Here is a 23,062-nt window from a genome sequence, read left to right on the forward strand (position 1 = left end):
TTTTCCATGTGATGTCTCAAATGTTTATATTTTCATATATATTACAGTATGACATGGTAATATAATGATACAGTACTTTAATTACATATAGTATAGTACAGTTTGGTACTATAACATAGTGTAATAGTTAATCTCTGCCATATTTCAAACTGACCAGTTTTGCCCAAGATAGACAAATCAGCCTCCTAGGGATTATTCATTACAGGTTTAAAAGCAGCTCTGTTCAGTGGGGCAGTCTCTGTTCCAGGAGCCCACCATCTCCCCAACACAGCCTAGAAGAACAAAAGAATTGGCTTTCACTCTAAGATTAGAGGAGTTTGGGAAATGACCTGGATGTGAGGACAACAGAGCAGAAGAAAAGTGACTTGAAAGGCAGGAACTCTACATTCCTTGGACTACCTTCTCTCCTCTGTCCTCTAGTTTGCATCTGTACCTGGGGAATAACAAAATCCCAGCAAATTAAAAGAACACATTATGCCAAGAGATAAGATGAGTCTTTAGAAACCCACAAGAAACTAAAACATACTTTATCCCTTTGGGAAGGTAATACAAGGGCCATTTGAAACTCTGAGATGTACTCTATGCTCAAGATCAATAGATTTAATATTCGATAGCAGCAGCCATGGTCGCCATGGTGAGCAAGGCTCTGGCTATAATTACAAGGTTCAGCTGGATGGATTATAGGGAGAAATTCTTTATGAACAAAACATCCTTGGCACCCTTACAAGGCTCATCTCCAGCATATTTCTGACATTCAGGGACAATTCAAAAGATGGTGCCTTTGATGATATAGTAGAGATCAGAGTAACTGGGTCATTTCATGCTAGAGCTTTCAAAGACTGCTCTTCTAAATCAGGTTAGCTTCTAAACAGCTCCCAGTGTCTACAGCTATAATTCAGGACTATGACCACATGTGTACTTGACTTCATTTTCCAACATAAAACATCAGCTAGTAGACGAGTAAAACAATTTCCCCAAAACAAGCACACTTTTGGTCAAGGTAGACTCATTCAAGTCAAACCCTGTAGCATGCATCTAAAGAATGGGAGAGGTCAATGACAGGATTTCTCTAAGATGTCATCATGTATTTTTAAAAGAGTGAGCCAGCAGTGGTGGAATGTCACATTCTTGAGTTGTAAGTTGTTCAGTATGTTTTGATCACTCAGTTTATTGTGTAGTTGCTTTTAAAAAGTGTTTCAGAAGCTTTTGCACAGCAGAGGAAACCACTGACAAAAAAAAAAAAAAGACAACCTGTTGAATGGGAGAAAATATTTGCAAATAATATAGCCAATAAGGGATTAATATCCAAAATGTATAAACAGCTCATAGGATTGGACATTAAAAAATTTAAAAGTGGGCAGAAGAACTAAATAGACATTTTCCAAGAGGAAATGCAGATGGCCAACAAGCACATGAATAGATCCTCAACATTGCTAATGATCATGGAAGCGCAAATCAAAAGCACATTGAGATATTACTTCACACATTTCAGAATGGCTACCATCAAAAAAGGCAAGGGATAACAAATGTTGGCAAGGATGTGGAGAAAAGGGAACCTTCATACTTTGCTGGTGGGAATGTAAATTGGTGCAGACACTGTGGAAAATAGTATGGAGGTTTCTAAAAAAATTAAAAATAGAACTACCATGTGACCCAGCAGTCTCACTCCTGGGTATACAACTGAAAAAAAACAAAAACCCTAATTCTAAAAGATACATGCACCCAATGTTCAGAGAAGCATTATTTACAATTGCCAAGATATGGAAGCAACCTAAGTGTCCATCAACAGACAAATGTATAAAGAAGATGTGGTGTATATATGCAATGGAATACTACTCAGCTATAAAAAAGAATGAAATTTTGCCATTTGCAGCAACATGGATACACTTGAAGGGCATTATGCTAAGTAAAACTAAGTCAGGCAGAGAAAGACAAATACTGTATGACACCATTTATATGTGGAATCTAAAAAAATACAATGAACTAGTGAATATAACAAAAAAGAAGCAAACTCACAGATATAGAGAAAAACCAGTGGTTACCAGTGGGGGAGGGGAGGGGCAATGTAGGGTTAGAGGAGTAAGAGGTATAAATTACTAGGCATAAAATAAGCTACAAGGATATAACACAGGGAATATAGCCAATATTTTATAATAACTATAAATGGAGTATAACCTTAAAAAATAACTTTGATTATATTCCATAATGAACTATTCATGCATTGGTGGCAAAGTGACAAAAACAAAGTTGTGACTTTTTATAAAAATACATATATTTGATCATTTTAATTCTAAATATATATATATATATATATATATACTTAGTTGTTAACTATTTCCCCTATAAAACATGACTCATCAATTACATGCCTGGTTATTTATGCTAGATAAATAAAAATGTTTGTTCTCCCAAAAACCTCTATCTGAATATTGATAGCAGCTTTATTTGTAAGAGGCAAAAGCTAGAAGTAACCCAAATGTCTTTCAGTGGGTGATCAGATAAACAAACTGTGGTGCATCCATACAAAGGACTACTTCTCAGCAATAAAAAGGAATGAACATTGATTTACACAACTTGAATGGATCTCAAGGGCAGTATGCTAAGCGAAAAAAAAAAAAACAGATCAAAACATACCCTGCATGATCCCATTTATAAAACAGTCTCAAAATAACAAAATTATAGTGACAGAAAATAGATCAGTGTTGCCAGAGGTTGGGATTGGGAAGAGAGAATGACTATAGAAGAGCGGCACAGTGGAGTTTCTTTATGGTGATGGAACACTTATGTAGGCTGACTGTGGTGGAAGTTACACAAATCTACAAATATGATAAAATTTCATAAAACTATATATCCTCCCAAAAATGTCTGCATACAGGAAAAAAAAAAACAGATGAAATCTGAATTAGGGGTGTATAGTTTAGTTAATAGAATTATACCTGTGTCAATGATCTGGTTCTAATAATATCCTTTGGTTATATAAGATACTATCATTGGGGGAAGCTGGGGGAAGGATACATAGCAACTCTCTGCACTAATTTTGCAACCTCTTGTGAGTCTAAATTCATTCCAAAATTTTAAAAATGGAAAGAAAATTATATTAATTTTCCCCATTTACAGAGAAGTAAACTAAGATTCAAACAGGCTAAATAACTTGCCCTTAAAAAACAAAAACAACAACACCTCCAGTTAGGAAAAAGCCAAGCTGAGATTCGAACACCAGGACTTTTGACCCCGAAGTCTGGGTCTTTTATATCACAGTACTCCTATTAGCCATGTGTTTAGTTTTGGGAATATAAAGATCCAGGTTATAAGTGAAGGTTGTCCAGGCGGATGGAGCAACATGTTCAAAGTCAGGTAATAAACAAGAGCAAGGGAAAGAGGTACAAACTACCAACGGCTGGGGAACAGGGGAAAACAGAGAGATAAGAGCACTGAGCCTTTGGGGAGGGGACAAGAACGGGGATAGAGGGCACAAGCTGATAGGTCAGGAGGTTGTGGACCGTGGACCAGATGCCTGATTAAGAGATGGAATAATTCCTGACAATGACAGGCTCTCAGAACAGGAAGGAGATGAGTGACCATCTGCTACTGGAAGAAAAGGTCACTGAGTGTAAGATGATCAAGGAACTGGGAGGCTGGGGAGTCAAATGAGTGGTCCCTCATGACATTGGAGGGAGCAAGGATGATGATATGGAGAGGAAGATGGAGCTTTATCCCTCCTACTAGTATAAGCTTCCTAGGAGTAAGGACGATGCTTTATCTTTCTTTGCTTTCCCCATAGAGCCTACAGTAATGCCTTGGACTTGGAGATCGAATGGTATTTGCTGCACTAATAAATGAATGTTCTTAACTCCCTGAAAACCTGAAACAGTTAATGAACCTTATTTAGTACCTATTTTTCCATGAAGAAGTAGCTTTGGTTGATCAACATGACACCAAAATGACCATTAAATTCCATTTTAAAATACATCAATTTATCATTTGACATAATGAAGATACTGTATCTTGTTGATTTTTGCTTGTGTCAGCTATTATGAATGAAATATTGCTCCATAGATTTCTGATTATCACTAACACCTTCTCATACACTCAAACCTATATACACATACTCACACACATAGATGTGCTTCTATCAGAGAAGTAAAACCAGGAGGAGATACTCAGAGTTGGTCTGCCATGGTCTTGATTCTAGAGCTGTGCCGTCCAATAGGGTAGCCACTAGCTTCACATGACTATTGAGGTTTAAATTTAATTTAAATAAAATTTAAATTCAGTTCCCAGTTGCTCTGTCCACATACCAGGGGCTCAGTAGCTAAGTGTGGCTAATAGCTAGCATATTGGACAATGCCAAAAGAGAACATTTCCACCATCCATCCAACATTTCTACTATCCAGTATTGCCCAAAGTAACACACTAATTTGTCTTAAGAGGTTCAGCATTCCAGGTCTCAGATGGGACCCTGACATCAAAATGAGGATAGCAGCATCAATTAGTTATTTTCAGCACAATTATGTGGAATTCAACTATATTTAGAACCCTGATGTCTTTTATATAAACATATTAAATTTTATGAGTACGCTATTAATACACCATGGTATGTGTTTAATACGGTTAAGAAATACAGCAGACAGAATAACACTCCCCCCAACTCCAAAATGCGAACATCTTAATCCCTAGAACCTGTGAATGTGATATTACATGAAAAAGGGAAATTAATGAAGCCGATGGAGCAGACAAAGTTTACTAATCAGCTGACCTTGAGATGAGACTATTCTGGATTATCTAGGTCCTTACCAAAGTCCTTAGAAATGGAAGGAGAGGGAAGAAGAGTCAGTGTCAAAGGATGCAAAGGGAGAAAGATTCGGTTGGCTACTGCTGGCTCTGAAGATGGAAAGAAGACACAAGCCAAGGAATGCAGGCAGTCTCCAGAAACTGGAAAAGGCAAGCAAATAAATTTTCCCATAGACCCTCTAAAAAGGAATGCAGCCCTGCCAACACCTTGATTTTGACCTACTCAGAGTGATTTTGGACTTCTAACTCCCAGAACTATAAGATGATACTCTTGTGTTGTTTTTAGCCATTAATTTTGCTGTAATTTGTAACAGCAGCAATAGGAACCTAATATAGGAGTTTCCTAAAATTCGGTATAATTGATATAACTGCTAGTTAATTATTTAATTTTATTTCTGTATCTTTTTTGGTAGTTGTGGGGAAGCAGATTTTAAAAGAATCAGAGGTTCTTCAGCTCTCAGGAGTGTTTTTCCTAAGATACTGGGGCTTCCTAGCCACTTGACCCAGAACTTTGTAGGAAAGGAGAGGAAACTTGAGCAGGGGAAGAGAGCAGACCTTGAGCTAAGCCCCCACACAGAGTTGCTAATGCAGTGTGTTTGCCTAAAAGTGACACGCAGCTTTGAGGATAAAATTAGCTAATCTATTTTGCTTCAAGAAAAGGACAAGGAAATGATATAATCTTTAAGAACATGAGAAAAGTATGCACAATTCTATTTATAATAGCAATAGGATAACTGTTCTATTGTGTTCAATTACTGAGATTAAATGTCAGATGAGATTTTATTTTCCATTTTGTCATTTTTTAAAAATTCAATGCGCTTCTCAAGACAAAAGGCCAATAAAACACTGCATGTTAGTATCAAAATAGAAAAGTAGGTCTAATGAATTCGAGGTGGGAGGAAATTTGTTGGAACTTATGCTAAAATACAGCCTGGAGTTCTCATATGATCTCCCCAAAATCTATGATTTAATGAGGTTAGGAACTACTTCAAAACTCCCAAAACTTACATGCTCATGCTTTTCTATGCCTGCCTGAAATGTCCACATTATTTACTTATTTTGTTTGAGGCTTTAACTGCCAATGTTAAAACGAAAAAAAAAAACCAAAACAAACAAAAAATGGAAAGGGGACTGGTAGATGGCTGAAGAAACCACGTAGCAGATAATCTCAATGAAGTTGCTATGGAAATTATAGATAGTTTCTTAGTGTTTTCAGGAAATCTATTCTTAATACACTTGCCAAGAGCATGTCCACTCTCAGAGCCTCTGAGACCCTCTACCTGCCTTGTATTTAGACTCCTGTATCTAGCTACCTACCACACACCTCAAACTGCCTCAAACTAAACTACTCAAATCCTTTTCCATTCCAAACCTGCTCCTTCTCACATTTTTCCTGACCTATCCATTCAAGCTTGCAAGCTCAGTTATACAGACTCCCCACCTTTCATCCCCACCATTCCCAGCTCATGACCAAATCCTTACAATCTGTATCTCTCTGGTCAACACACTCCTTCCATCTCCATTTCTAGAGCCTCCATTAATCTTGTTAGTTATCATATAAATAATACATCTCACCTAATTAATCCATCCAACGAAAAGGATTTATAACCACAGGGCATCACCTTAATTCTTTCATTTAAAAATATTTTTTGCATACTTGTTATCTGAAAATCACTGGCAAGACATTGCCCTTGATATCAAGGAGTTTAAAATTGAGTGGGAAAGGAAACAGTAGTAATATATGATAATAATAAAAATAATTGCCATTATCATTTATTGAGCATCTCCTATATTCTAGACATTGTTCCAGATACTTTGTATATTGTTTCTAATAATCATAACAGTCCTACAAGGTAGGAATTGGGCTCATTTCATAGATGAGAAAACTGAGGCTGAGATACTAACTTGCCAAGATCTTGCAGTCTTAAGCGGAGTAAAACCTAACATTCTTGAGAGCACAGTCTGTAATTCAACTTTTTTATTTGTTATTGATTCCAGAAGAAAAGAATTTCAGACAAAATAGTACTCATTTTGTGGATAATGATAAATAGTCTCAGTCAGAGAAAAACTTTAGCCTTTAAAATGGTATTTATATTCCTTAAACATCTTCCATATCAAGGCCTCAGGTTCTTCCCATTTATGTTTGTGCACTTTCTTTCTCCCTAATAAGCCTTTGTCCTATAATTTCTAGTACCTCTTGGAAAGAAAATATGTGAAATTAATGAGAATTACTCCACAGGAGTGTTGTGAGCATTTAATGAAGGAATGCCTGTGTATTGCACACCACAGTGTCCGACAAATAGTAGACCCTCTATAAGAAACAGTTAATACAGCAAAACGGCCAAAGAGAGTGGGCTCGGGAATCAGTCTGTTGCTACTACTTACTAGCTGTGTGACTTTCGCTAAATCAGTCAACCTCTCTGAACCTCACCTCCTTGTATGTAAAATGTGTCTAATAATATAATACTCATTTGGAGTTAAAGTGGAATCCAATTAGATAATGCATGCAATGTATTTAACACAATTTAGTAGGAACTCGATAAATACTAGCTTTCAGCATTTAGCTTTTCTCCAGAAAACAGAGTTGCAGCAAAAGTGTTATAGTAAAAAAAGAAATCAATGCCTGGTTTTAATCCGTACCAATCTATTTTGCCAGAAGCTCAATTGGTTCATAATCTGAACAGAAAGATATCAAGTCATGAGATTTGGGAATGCAGAGAATACCTCAGCTGAATTCCAGCTCAATCTGGCCAAATTTAGAGATTTAATAGAGGTTCATAAAAGAAAAATTGACTTCCCAAGGTTGTTAAGCTCGTTTAAGGCAGTTCCAAGAATAAAACTGAGATCTCTAGATTATAATTTGCTGTTCTTTTAATTACCAAGAAATGTACACCTTTTTAGAAGTCAGCTAAGCGCCATTTCATATGTTAGAAATTCTAAAATATATCACAAGTCATATTATTCCTGTGTCTAAATGACTATAGTAAGTGAACTATCTATAGCTAAGTTTAAAATTCCAGTAAGAGCAAATTTATATGGTACTGGATATATGTCTATATTGCTTTAAAAGATTTAGGATAAAAATACAAATACTCTTGTTGAGTTAAACTTTCTAAGGTTAAAAGAGTTGTATAAAAATGGTCACTAAATTCAGAAAGCAATGGAGATTGATTAAAGGAAGGATTGTCAATAAAACTTGGAAAAATAAAATAAAGATTTAAAAATCCTGAATCAGACAAGTTTTCTGCCCTCAGGGAGATGCCATTTCCTGATGGAACAGATCACAGAGGAGCTCACTACGCACAACCTTCAACTGAATCGCCCTGGAGTTAATAGCTTTAACTGATACAGGTTTATCTTGAGTAACACAATGAATATCCTCGTTCTCTGGATTTACTGCTGACTGAGAGCTTCCTTTTCCAGGAATGGTGGTAGGAGCTGGAGCAGTAAAAGTGAAATAAGATATGTCCCTCTCCTTAAGAATCTTAGGAGATAATAGGAGAAGCAGACAAGTGATTAAGAAAGTACAGTCCAGGATAATGGACATCCACAGCTAAAATTTAGGATAATTGATATCAACAGCTAATATTTATTCAACATGTATTATGCGCCAGGCAATCTGCTAAGCACTTCCAGATTGTTTCACAAAACCCTCTGTGATGGCTGCTGTTTTTAGCCTCATTTTCTAATGAGGAATCTGAGGGCAGGTGCTTATTAGAAAGCAAGGGAGGCAGGACTCAATTCCCGGGCACCTGAGTCCAAGCCCTGTCTGTTAACATGACAACAACTGCATAAGTGGTGGACGGAGAACATATAATGTGCAACAGAGCCCACAGGTGAGGCTCCTACCCCAATCTTGGTGGATCAGGGACCATTTGCTAGAGAACGTAGCATGTACATTTAGATAAGGATTACGCTAGTTAAAGAAGGATAAGGAAGGCCTTGCAGGTGGATAAATAGTATAAGAGGAACTGCTTTCCCATTGCCCGAAAAATTGTATGTGGCCAAGTCCCTTCATGATATGAACCAGCCCCATCTCTCACCACTCTCCACTCCAATGCTTCAACTGTAATTTGACATGTTTCAGCTGTGTCAAAGAACCAAGTTCATCTTCTTGGCTGGGTCTCTGGGCATGCCTTTCTTCTGCTTAGATTAGAATTTTGCTCCAAGGTAATGCTTAGTCATTCTGCAGATTTCAGCTTGTACATTGTTTTCTCCAGGGAGTCTTCCAAGAGGTCCACCCATACCTTCTCAAATTGCCTTTAAGGTCCCTACCATGCATGTCCACAGTCCCCTGCATTTCTGTCATCACATCACTAAGCGGACGGCTAAATCCACATTTAAACACTTACTTTCTCCATGAGACTGTGAACTCCACTGAGCAAGGTCTGTTTTATTCATCACTGTTATCCAAGAGCCTGGCACAATGCCAAGCACTTAGTAGGCACTCAATAATTATTTGTAGAATGAATGGAAAGATCTAACTTTGTGGAGTAACATCCCCATCTTGTGGCCTTTTAGAAGTAAAGTCATCATACCCTGCTGTGTTTTCAATTCCAAAAGCACAGGTGGGCACTCACAATCCTTGCTCCAGCACTGGAGGAAATGAAAGTAAAAGTGAGATCCCACCTGCCAGATCAATGTTTCTACCTTTAGTTGACACAAAGCAGGACAAATATTGGGAAGGGAATAATCCTGAGAGCATGGTTGTAAACGAAAGTGAAAGAACACTCAAACCAGACAATCTAGTTGCCTTGTCTACTTCCATTTTTGAAGTGAAAGATTTTATTCAGGATTACCATCTGAAAGGACATTTTCCAAGCACTTATTTTCTCATAGACTGAGTCATTCTCAGTTAGATTCACAACCTTCTTAGAACCACTGCACCTCAGATGGAAGGAGAGAGCAGATATTTCAGAGAGAAAGCACGCAGCTCAAGAGGTACTGCTAGGCTAGAACCCAAACCAGCGGGCTGCTGATCCAGGGTCACCCTGCCTCTGCTAAACCTCAGCTGGCTTTGTTAATAATTAAACAATGGTTAGTGAACTGTGGGATGAGTGATGATGACATTTTTCATTATTGATTCATCATAATTAGTACATAACGTCTCTATGCATGGACCAGAAGAGGGTGGTGGCACATAAATTAAATCAACACCCCGAATACGATGCTTTGACAATGTTGCAGAAAAACAGCAATAACACTAAAGTGCTACAGAGAAATTAAAATTAAAATGGAAATTTTTATATACAAATCATTAAATTTTGACAAACAAAGTATTCATCTGGAAAGTAATAATCTAAAACTTCAGAATCTTGCACAATTGAGAGGAATGAGGCTTAAAGGAAGATTAGCTCTGATAAAAATGAATAAAAGTTCAAGAAGTCTTTGACTTCCGCTAAATAATTATCACTAATACGTATTGAAGTCCTTCCTGTGCATCATAAACTAGATTTGCATGAATTATTTTATTTATCCTCACAACCACTACTGCCCGGTAAGTAGCTGTTATCATTAACTTCATCTCAAAGATGAGGAGATGAAGCAAAGGAGGGGCATGGATCTTGTTCAAAGTCTCACAGTAAGTAAAGGGGGGACTGGAGATTCAAGATGCCTGAGAGATTTGTGGCCCTTTACAAAACCGAGAGTTAAATCCTTGCTTTCTGTCATTTGTCACTCTTAAACCTCCTTTTGAAGATGTATTAGATTTATGATCTCACTTCTTTGCAGACACTCTATCGATGCCTTCTCAGCCTTTTCTCTAATAGAAACTGCTGGCAGAATCATAAGCCACAGTGAAGTCAAAACAGTACTGTAGTTGGAGCTGAAAAACAAGGGCTTTGGAATACTTGGATTTTTCATTTTATCAGGTCACTTAACCTCTTTCAAAATTTTTAAATCTGTAAAATGGGAGCAACACTTACTTCACCAAAGTTGTTGAGAGAATTTAATGAAATAATATATTTGAAAAGGCCTGGGAATAGTGTGTGCTCATATATTTGTTGGCTCCAAGTTCACAATTGTCCTTGGGTTCCACAGTACCCTCTGGAAATGTCCCCTCCCATGTAAGAAGCCTGGATATAAGGAATTAGTCCCTGAGACAATGGATGGACTGAAGGAACTTTTGTTTTTTAATACTCTTGAAGGCCCTACCAAGTCCAATAAAATATTTTTCCTCAGTTTTGCCTCCTAAGCAAACCAAATCTGGCGCTTTTCTGACCACAGGTCCATGTTTACTTAGCCCAACTTTAAAAGTCAAATGACAAGTCATCACTGAATACAGAAGAAGCAAACAAGCCCAAATGAAAACATCCTTCATTTATTTTTCAGGCAAAGTCAATCACCCAATGGTGAGATTCACTCACTCAATACCCATAAACATTTAGTGTGTGCCTACTACTATATTTGTTTTTAATAAAATATAATTCCAGGTGTTCAGACTATTTGGAGATCAGTAAAGTTCATATAAATTGTCGATATTTTTACTCTCTTTCCAATAATTCTCCAATAAAGAAATTCAGAGTGACAAGCTTAACCCGTGTGAGTAGCACAGAAATGAGTAAATTCTGCAAGGTGATGACTTTCCCTCGCTGATAAGACCTTTCCTCTTCCATGGCCTCTTCACTCCTTTGCCATTAGTAACAGGCACCTCCCAGTTCTGATTCAGCCACTTACACATATTCAGGATTATGACTACCACACAATCTGCTCAAGGACATGAAGTCGAACAAACAGATATTAGGCAAATGTCCTCTTATCTCTTGCCATAGAGATAAAAGGAAAAGAAAAAAAAAAAGAATTGAAGAAACAAATTAAGCCACTTGCTCTGAGTGTTAACAAAACTTAGAGAACTAAGGACTTTGAAGACTGCTGTAAGCACTGAGTGCTGTTAAATATTATTTGGTACAAGCAGGTAGGCTTTGAGAACCAATCTGTAATTGAAGGAAGCTCTTAACTTTCCCCTCTTTGACCAACGTGTGAAATAGTGATATTGCCCCTTGCATTCATCCAGGGGTCAGGGAAAGTGACATGGAGGTGAAAGTGTTGGGTCAAGTAAAGAGAACCACCCTGATACTCTGAGTTTCATGGCACACTTTTGACCCTGGAAATCTCTTCTGCTTCCTATATTGCTCTGTTTCAGAGGACTGGAGAGGGGATAATGGAAGGTAGAATGGAGTGGTAGACAAAATAATGCACCCCCAACGATGTCTACAATCTAATCACTGAAACCTGTGAATAGAGTACCTTACACAGCAAAATGCATTTTGAAGATATGATTAAGTGTCTAGAGATGGGAGGTTATCCTGGATTATCTGGCTGGGATCAATGTAATCGTAAGTATCCTTATAAGAGCAGGGCAGGAGGATCAGAGTCAGCAAAAGAAAATGGGATGATAAAAGCAAAAGGTTGGAGTGGAGTAATACAAGGAAGGGGTCATGAGTCAAGGAATGCAGGCGGTCTCTAGAGGCAAGAAAGGCACAGACATAGATTCTCCCTCAGAGCCTCCAGAAGGACCCAGCTCTGCCGACACCCTGACTTTAACCTAGCGAGACTGATTTTGAACTTCTGGTTTCCATAAGAGCAAGATAATAAATGTGCACTGTTTTAGGCCATTAGATTTGTGGTAATTTGTTACAGCAGTCATGTGAAACTAATACAATGGGAAGCTATGTTCTCTAGTAAAAAGAGCAAAGGACTGAGGGTCAGAAGACTTTGGTTCTGGTTTAAAATTTGCCACCACTAGCTGTGGGACCTTAAACAAGTCGCACTACCTCTCAGGACTAACTCCTCAGTCCCTTCTAGCTCTGAGAGTCTACGATGCACATGATGCTAAGCGTGTAGAGCCACCTAAATAAACATCCTCCTCGTCCTCCAGATATCTAAAACTCAGTTTACATTCTTCCTGCCATACTGTACCTCAAGTGAATATATAGCCAGATCATAAATCCCAGACACTGGCACTGAAGACACAGCAGCACATAAAATGGGATGCATTTTCTAAATCCTGGGATGCATTTGCCTGGTACTTCAGTTGATTTTTGGTTTTTGTTTTTTGTTTTTTTTTTTTAAGATGGTGCCTGCTTAGGCAGGTTTATTTTGGAGAAGGAACTTCTTAGTTCTGGCCAAACATATGGCCTGGCGATTCTACTACACCCACTGAGTGTTTATCTTCTTCACTCCTGTGCAGTAATTTTAATAAAAGCCCTGTACCAGCCCTCACCCCAGGTGGTGAGCCAGCTCCACCTGTCTCTTCCTGACAGACTGTTGAACATGGATGCCTTCCAGCAACTAAAAGTCATTACTTGGCCTCCTCAGTCTTTCTGCTTTTGCTCCAGGTAGCTGCTGCACAATGTTGTATATTTAGAAACATGATGTCAACTCTTTCTTATTTTGCCATCTTTGCGATGTCGTGTGACTTAGAGTTTCCAACAAAACAGATCCCCCTTTGCACCACTCCCCATTCTCAATACACAAAAGGAGATTAAGTAGATTAAAGGAATCCCACTATTTTATCTGCATTTCATCTTCTACAGTATACATAAGCCCCCTCAGGCACCCGTCACTGGAAGTGAGCTGAGAACAGCCAAGTGATGCTTTAACCTTCGCTAGCCCTGTGCAGAGGATTTTTTGTCTGAAATTGAGCTGTTGATTTCTTTCAACCTGCCAGATTCTGTGAGGACATTTTCACCAAAATCAAAATAGAAGCCAGAATATTCTGAGTACACATTTAAGAACCAGATTGCAGGTACTCAGCAATTCTGACACCAGGGTGCTCACTGTTTGTGAAGCCAGCAAATGTGAGGATAAAAGAGAGGTACACTCCTTTCTCTCAGACTTACAGAGGGTGAGTTTTTTTTTTTATATATATAATGACCATTTTGAAGAATCTGGAGACTCTGAAATCTTGAATAATAAAATGGAAGCTTTCTAAAATGTGACATTAAGATGGTGGTAGAAATTATTTCAGCATGTTAAGATACAAGAGACAAGCTAGAAGAGGATGAATATTCAGTGTGGAAAGGTCTGACCTGTGCAATACTCCTCCTGAAGGCCAGACACTAATGAAGTCCTTTTCTCTCTCCCCCCTTTACCTGCAGGATCTGAAGCACTCACTACACCATTTCTGCACCTGCAGGTCAGCTCCACCCAGTAGCTGAACTAGATGAAGAAAGGGGCAACTAATCCACACTGCAGGCACAAAGGCAGAAATTTGCTTGTACAAAACACAAGAGAAATTCAACAATATTCCCCTTTGTAGATAAGTATTTATCTCCATGAAAAGGGTTTAATTTTCTATTAGTGGAAGTTATTCTACATTTTTCCTACACTTTACTTTATTATGTGAAAAAGTAGATGAGTTTAAAAAAAAAACCAACAATCATACAAATTTTTAAAAATCTGCAGTGTGTTTCGTGTAACCCCTAATTTTTTGTGGCTCACTAGCCCTAGATAGAAATCATACGTTATCCACAAATCAGTCTCATAAAGGTCAAGGCTTTTGGCTGCAAGCAAGGGAGACCAAATATCACTAACTTCTTGAAGCAGAAAGCTATTTATTGAAGGGATAGTGTGTTGCTAACTCAATCAACAGGAAGGTTAGCAAGGCCAGGCTGAGAAAACGGGCAGGACCCAAGTAGAGTGACCAGCAGGGTGCTGGGAGGCCACTACTGGTTACCACCAGTAACAACTCAATGTTGCCACCACCGGACACTTCATGCCATCACCTCTAGAATTTTGGCACTAACCACTGTCCTTGCTGAGCTCAGCATCATTACCCAACTAGCAGCAGGAAGCATTTTTCAGTAGCTTTGTAATTTTGTGTCATTCTCCCAGAGTACCGGAACATGCAAGCCCAGGTAATGGGAGTCACACCCCAGCACCAGGGGCCAGGGAGGAACGTCTCGCCATTTCAGCCTCTGTAATGGGAGGTGAGACCTTCCTTCATCAAAGTTCACGCTCTGGAGGATTTCCCACAGACGGAAGGATGTTTGGATGCTGGGGAGCCAAACAGCAGCAGACCTCTAGTGCAGTCCAGTACTCTTCCTACTTGATATCTGCATATACTCTTCACCAGAAAATATTCCTGCCTTACATAGCAATGCTATGTTCCTCAAAGGATCAAGACTTTTCAGCCCTTCTCAGCAAAGGAAGGCAACCCTCAGTCTTGCCAGTTACTGCCTCTGGATCCAACTCCAAGATCTCTGAGTAATGTTCTTTTTTTCCTCCATTTCTATTGGATACCTGCTTAATATTCTGCAATGTATAACCTGAAATGTAAAGTTAACCAACAAATCTTACTTTTAAATGGTATAGGGAAAAGATATGAAAGAAAAAAAAATTAATTAAAATACACAAATCTATACATGACATGAGAAGGAAGGAAACACTAGTCGTGGGATGAAGGTGATAGTTATGGGTTCTCCTCTCTGTTGCACAGTTTGGTCCCCCTTCTCCCTCAGTTAGCACTGTAACTGGTATGAGGTCGTTATCCACCTGGACTAACAAACCTTTTTCCACCCGGGGGACCTCAGCCCTGGTGGGTTGGCCTAGAAGGGTCTATTGAAGGTTTTTATCAACTTACTGGTCAATGGAGTGACAAAAAGATGCTGCCCAAGGAATTATCTATACTCATCTCTCTCCCTTCTGAGTAAATGAAACCTTATTTCTCCTGGATAGTCAGAATCCATCATCTCAGTCACCACCATGATCTCCTTTCCCTTGTTCTCCCAGAAGCATAAGTTTATCTAAAATGGGCAAGCTTAGCTTCCAATTCAGCTGAAAACTACTGTACGCCCTCTGGAAGAAGCATTTGTCCCTGGGCAACTAACATGACTAAACTAACAGAATCCAAAGTCACAGGGACAGAAAGCAAGTTTTGAGCTATACCAGGTAGAAGATCCGCCCCACCTCCAGTTCATTATTCCTGGTCGTGCGCATTCTGGCTGCGGGAGAAACAGCACCATGTTTCAGTCACTTGTTCAGAGCGCATGCTGAATTTTGTAAGACAGCATCTAACTTCAGAAGGTACTGGCAGTAAAACTGAGTGCTGCATAGTCCACTGCACCACTCTATAACACTAACTGCTTCTAGTGATGAAGATATAAATCCAGTTAATTCCATGGGCATCAATCATAGTTTTGTTTCTTTCACTGTGGCCTAGTGTCCAGTTGGCCCTTCCTACCATAATAGTCCTTACTTCACAAGTCAGGAAACCAGTGAAGATAATGGCTGAGCTCTCAGGATACCTATTCTGATTGTACATAATATGTATACTTATTTTTACACATATTTATATGCATACATATATACATCTATACTTACAGGAACTAGGTAAATAATCATGTTCAGGAACTTACTAGACCTACTATGAGGTAGGCCTGGGCCAAAACTCTAATTATTATCTGGCTTTTTTGAACTCCCATTCTCCCTGGTAGACCTCAGTGGAATTTGGGTCACCAGAAGTTAGCCTGAGTTAGAACCTTCGTGAAATCTTCCCCAGAACATGTGGGCCCATTTACCATGGAAAATAGCTGTAAGTCCTTAAAGGACAGCTAGTACGTAAAGCATGTAAAGACTGCACACTTGTAACTTTCTGGCATGTTATTTCTGAGGGGTCCCGGATCTGCCTTCATGCAAGGAGCTCCATCCAGGTCTGTGCTATGGCTCAGGGCTGGGAACTGGGTGAGAAGCTACAGCTCTCTATCATAAAAGCTCAAGCCAAGCCCCCTTTCACTGTTTTTTAAATTTAAATACATCAAGAAAGACCACAGAGAGCTTTTATTTATTTTCTTCTCTCAAAGGCTTCCCGTTGCTTTGAGGAAAAAACTATAGTTTTATACTTCAGGCTACCAGTGACCTACTCAGTCTCTTCCCAGCCCCATCACTCTCTCTAAACAGATCCTCAGTTGACTGCTTGACTTCCACACGTACTCTCCAAGGTAATCTCAAGTGCCTGCTATTTCTCATGTTCACCCTTCTCAAATTCACTTCATCATCTCTGGTCCTGTTATTCCTTCCATCTTTTAACTCCCAATCCTCCCCTCTCAGCTGGGCTAGGTAAAGAACCCGAGAACTGAAGGATATATTAAACAAACAAACAACGACAAAGGGGAGAGAATTCAACAATTAGATGCTTATGATATCCTGGGAAGGGTAACCTAGGCTTAGCCAGGTACCTTCCTGGCTAAGTCACAGGAATGAGGAGGGGAGAAAAACTGCAGAAATCTCTGGATATTTGGAAGATACAGAGCAAAAGGAATCTGTGCCCTGTGTTCCGTAGAACCTGAACACTGGCAAGACCTTAGTGTTCCCACGTTCAGCATACACAGGAGAACAGAGCAGACGCAGCAACAGAGTGGGGAATCCAGACCAAGAGCCTTAGGTTGTCTCATACAGGGCCTGGGTGCACATTCAGTGTCAAGTAAGAGAATTATTTCATTGCAGCAAACAGCATATTAAAGCAGTAAACAGCATGGAAGAGGGGACTCAGCACTGACAGCCCCTCCATAACCAAGACAGTGCTCATGGTTGGAACAAGGAAGATACAGCAACTGCCTGAATGAAACGACCCATGACCAATGGGATTCTGTCTCAGCTGATGTCAGAGCAGTTTGATGACAAGGACTCACACAGCATGTAGTCCTTCTCAATGCCTGACGATCGCAAAGCCTCTCTGCCTTCTCCCAACCCCCTCTCTCCTCCCATGAACAGTCTGGGTTGGAGAGGAGACAAGTGCTAAATTGACAAAGATGCAATACCGGCATCCTAGCAGAGTAGGGACTCTGAACAGAAACTACATTCAATTACAAAAACATATATAGTTACAGTTATTAACATAGTTTCAACCACCTGATTTTATGTTTGAGATTCATAACTGCGTGTATTATGTGTATAGGTATGTATACATTTTTTTCAGTCGTAGATCATTGATGAATGTCTTAGTCCATTTGGCTGCTATAACAAAATATCAGACTGAGTGGCTATGAACGACAGAAATTTATTTCTCACACTTCTGAAGGCTGGGAAGTCCCAGTTCAAGGCACCAACAGATTCAGTGTCCGGTGAAGACTCACTCCCTGGTTCATAGATGACAGTCTTCTTGCTGTGCCTTTACATGCAAGAAGGAGCAAGGGAGCTCCCTGAGGTCTCCTTTAAAAGGACACTAATCTCATTTCTCAGGGCTCTACCCTCATGACCTAATCACCTCCCAAAGGACCTACCTCCAAACACTATCACACTGCTGGGGATTAGGTTTCAACGTATGAAATTTGAGTGGACACATACATCCAGTCCATGGTAATGTGGTTACAAATATTATGACAAAAACAACTTGTCAGTGAAAGGGAGTTTGTGATTAGAAGGAGCATGGTTCTAGACACTCCTAGATACAAAATCAAAGCCAACTAACTGACAAAACAAACCGAAGTTCTCTGTGAGAGCTATCCTTAAGGACCTCCAGGGAGTCATTTTCACAGCCTTTCTTGAAAAATTCACATAAGAATCTATTATAAATAATAGCATCTGACAGCTTTGGGAAGCAATTTGTAAATTCCATTCTATGATAAAATTGTGAAGCTGGAAACTTGAGGAATGAATAAGATGACCTTGGAGGTGATTTTAAAACAGCAAACCTCGTTTATTTTTGGACCCTGATTTTCCTACTCCCTATCTAATTTCAGGACATTTAAATTGCCCATTGCGAGAAGAGATCAGATCAAAATATTCAGAAACTTAAGATACTATAGAAGATACATATCAAAATATGTACATCAAGATATATATATCTAAATATAGAATGTTAAAAATATGCAACTATATAATTCATACTTATATATTGTATATTTATGAGCACATTTTTAACCTTTTTGTAGTGGTGTCTTATTTTTAAAATATCTTGATATGTGTGTATGAATCAGTGGGAGACACAATGATTTACCTAAAATCATTGACAAAAGTAGCTTATTGATGTAGAAAACCAGCAGAAAATATAGGAACATGTCTAATTATAAAGGATGGAAGTTATAAATAAAAAAATTTGCATAAAGATATTGAAGCTGAGTCAAGTCAAAGGAAGTCTCTAAGCTCTTTTTTTGAAAATAATTGTTAAATATATTTCACTGCAATTATACTTCACAATATATTAATTCTCTGTCCCTGAGGGATTCCATTTTGCATAGAACCTAAATAAACTGCCTGAAAAAACTCTGAAGAGATTGAGATTGGATTTAATTACCAGACCTAATTCTTCAGTAATGGAAATCAGCCAAACAACTGGGGGTGGGGGCAGGAATGCTGACTGTATAGAGACCCGAATGACCTAGCTAACTGGAAGGGAACATTTTTGATTGACTGAAAGGACAAGAACTTCAACTTAAAATGTCCAAAGGTGAGATGTGTAGAACTAAGCAAACCTATAACATTGTTTGACAGCACCTTTCCAGTGACCCTGTGGAGTACCTTTTCATATTATAACATGTGAAATAGCAAGAAGCACATTTTTGCAGGCATCTTTCTACACCTAAAGTAAAAGTTAATGTTTTTTAGAGCCTCCAGAATAGGCATTTCGACTACTCGTAAAAACAATTTCATACATTTTCAGGGTTACTTTTACTGTGAAGGTCACCAACTGTAATAGGTTGCAGTACTTCTGTACGGCACAGTTGGAGTTGGCAAGAGACTGTTTAGTGGAAAATCATTTTTGGAGCTTCTAAGTGGAGCTGTATTTGTCCTTACAAGATGAACTGCCTCAAGAGCAATGAACTGCAATGACTCTACGTGCTATTTCAAACATGAAAATGTCATAATTTTTCCCTGTGCAAAACCATCCTGCAATCAGCAACAATTAGCATGCTTGTTAAAAAAGAGACCACTTTACTGATATTATTAATTCAATGCCACATTAAAATCAAGTTTATTTTGACGGTTCTAACAAATCTTGAAACTAACATGCAGACTTTAACTGCTGCATTTCACTTATATGACAATATGTTTTTAAATATTAAATGATTTACTCAAATATGTTTCTTAAATAATGAGAGAAAGAAGGGATTTGGCTACTTTAAGAAGTCACTGTAGGACTTGTTTACATTTTATGAAAATGAAACATTGCTAACCAGGAGGAAGTTATTTACAGGACCATAAAATGGTTGTTGCCAAAGTAACCTCCCCTTGATTTGAGGAAAATCGTTAACAGAGGAATCATGCCCTAGACAGAAACAACACGTCTCATTTTCCTTTCTTCTCTCCTTGCTTTAGCCTAGAGGGAAAGAACAAGGAGTTTCTCTATCCTCAGAGCTGTCTGCACCACATATGGAGTCAAGTGCCACTTTAAGAAGCTAAGAGATAAGGAGACACACACACAGAGACAAGCAACCAACAGGACAAGGCATTTGGAAACCAAGTCACCAGATGATTATTTGCAGCACCTGCGAATGTCTAGTTTGGAGAGGGGAACAATTAATGAGAAATACAATAACTAATTCAAATATTTGGAGCTCCATAATATAGATGTCTTAAAATGTTTTTATGGTGGCAGACAGCAAAACGTACTTGGATCTGAGCAAGTGTCTGATGGTAGCCCCAACCCCAACTACAAGCCATGGACTTCTGTCCTCCTCCTCCACATTACTGTCCCCCTGATTTCCTGGTGAGGGATTTGGCCACTTTAGGTTTCTCCTCTGGCTCTTTTACCTCTTCCAAAAAATATTTGTACAGATAGATGTATAAAAATATATCCAAAGATAGATACAGTCTTATTCAGCCATCATATAAGCAATGTCGTTTGCCTGGCCTGTCTACAGGAAATGGTATTATTTATGTCAAACTGTAAATATATGTGTGTGTGTGTGTGTGTGTGTGTGTGTGTGTGTGTGTGTACATTTGCATATACATACATCATATATGTAATGTTTTGATTATAAACATAATTTGTGTTCCTTAGAGGGAAAAATTAAAAAAAATGGAGAAAATGGGAATTATCCATAGTCCTACTATCCAATCACTGCTAAAATTATGCTCCTTTTCCTCATGACTTTTCTTTCTATTTTTATAAAGTTGTGATCTTTGTACACAATCACTTTTATATACCATTCTCTTCACTCATTAAAGCAAAGATTTTTGTGTTATTAAAAATACTTCTAAACATTAAACAATTTTATACTTTTCCATTATAACATTATTTTACTATTCTTTCATTCTGGAGTATTTAGAATGACTATCAACTGTCCCTATTATAAATATACTGGGTTACTTTGTTATTAACCCATCTATTTTTTTTCCTCAAAATTCTTGTTTTGCTCCATGACTCTCTCTTTTAGGTGTGCAGGCTTTGTCTCAGTGAAAGGATGAGAGGGCAAGTGAAAAGGGTTCATGCTCAGCTTCCAAGTTTTAAAGCAGACTTTTGAAACATGCAGCAAAGACAAAGTAAAAAGTTATTTTTGAGTCTCAAAAGCCTGACTTTTGAGTATCAAATAAAATCATGATGTATTTGTGGAATTTCATTTATATCATAAACAACAAACTTGAAAGCATGTGAAATTAGCCAAAGTAGTTTAAAAGGGATAAAAATTTACAAGGAAGAGAGAGTGTGAGATATGAGGGGGAGCCATGGAGTCAGATGGTGTAGGTCTCTGAAAACAGATCCTGCCCTCTGACCATCATCACCAAGGCCAAAACAATTGGGACAGGGTGAGGAGCAAAGAATCCCAGATGGGTTTCAGAATCTGAGCATAGAGGAGACCAGTGCTCTACTTCCACTAGAGACTAGGCAAAAGGTAAGCCTTAAAGGGGTCCCTGGATCACTCTAGCACAGTGACAGTGGCTAGAGAGAGCGGCATGAGGATGTCTACATGGAGGCATCTGAGAAAGCTCCACAGAGCATAATTTTGCCTGTGCCTCCTTGAGAGGCAAAAGGTGTCATTAAAAGAGAGCTTGCACATTCACCACATACCCTGGGTTGGGACACCCCAGTGGCCAAAGGGTGTGCCAGTGGAGAACAGTAACTGGAGACAGACCAGTGGGAATCCCAATACTCAGCTGACACCAAACTGGGACAGTTACAGAGCCCAGGTAACCGGCAGAATGATGCATCTCGCCAGATGCAGGCCTGAGCAGACAACATCCCAAGTGCACTCTCTTATACATGCCTTGAGGTAATGAAACTTCCCCACAATTGAGATGCGGTCTCCGAAGGGGAATCCTGAATGCACGGTTGCGGGGAGGGGGACCTGAATTGACTGAGAAAACCATAACTTGACTAGGTCTACCATGAATTGGCTGAGATTAAATGTCTAAGTAGAATAAGGGGCCTATTACTGATATTAATTTCATTTGTCAAAAATGATTACATTTTGCACACCCAAATTTGCCAATTCTGCATAACCCATATCATACTTTATAGTTTCACAGCAATGATAATTTGAATCACTTTTCAGCTGTGTTCAGTCATTTACCTTTTTGTCCATTTATTCCTTCAACAAATTTGTTGAGCACCTATTATTTTCTAGGCACTTTTCTAGACATTAAGGTTAGAGAAGAGAACAAAACAGATGTAGCTGCTCCCTGTCTTCACTGACTTCCAACTAGGAAGACTGACAGTGAAGAAGTTATTACAACAAACTACTGTGACAAGGGAGAGGTTAACCTACTTTAGCAAGCAAAACAACAGTGGCAGAGAACCCCACAGAATTAGTAGACAAAAGGGAGGGAAAATACCCCAGAGAAAGAAAACAGCTTATCCAAAGTGCCAGGAGTCAGAGAGAAGGATGACATGGCCACACATGGCTGAGCATGCATTCAGCATCTGAGGATGTATAATAAATAGAGTTTCAAATTCAGATGCTGTGACGCTGTAGTTTCAAGAAGAAAGTGGACTAAGAGCTAGAATCAGAAAAATTAATTCTGAAATAACACTTTCTCCATGTTTGATAGCTTACCACTTGTATTTCTACTTACATATGTAAATGGATACCTCGTTCTTCCATGACTGGAACAGAGACAGCTAATTGTCTATCCCAGTTTTCATGTCCCACTTTTTCTGATTTAAAATTTTTAAAAAAGGATTTTACTCAGTGCAGTCATACACCCAGCTTTTCTCCAACCTCAGATGTGACCAACAGAAATAAATTCGAGCCACTGAGAAGTAAAAGTATAGGAGGTACCTCTAGGAAATCTTCTTTGAAGTTTCCTTCTTTCTGCTGTCATCCTAGAACATGACCATGATGTCCAGATCTCCAGGTGTCATCTTGAAACATAAGGACAAAGTTCATACTCT

General features: G+C 38.8%; 1 long non-coding RNA gene across 1 annotated transcript in view; it reads right to left on the reverse strand.

The window, feature by feature from the left end:
* LOC116157178 (uncharacterized) overlaps positions 1-23,062 on the reverse strand; it is a 302,223-nt gene extending 279,161 nt beyond the window's left edge. Inside the window, exon 1 of the long non-coding RNA XR_010383639.1 lies at positions 22,950-23,062. This is a non-coding gene — a long non-coding RNA (uncharacterized LOC116157178). The remainder of the gene's footprint in view (positions 1-22,949) is intronic.

The sequence above is a fragment of the Camelus dromedarius genome, chromosome 13 (assembly GCF_036321535.1).
Source record: "Camelus dromedarius isolate mCamDro1 chromosome 13, mCamDro1.pat, whole genome shotgun sequence".
NCBI classification, from domain to species: domain Eukaryota; kingdom Metazoa; phylum Chordata; class Mammalia; order Artiodactyla; family Camelidae; genus Camelus; species Camelus dromedarius.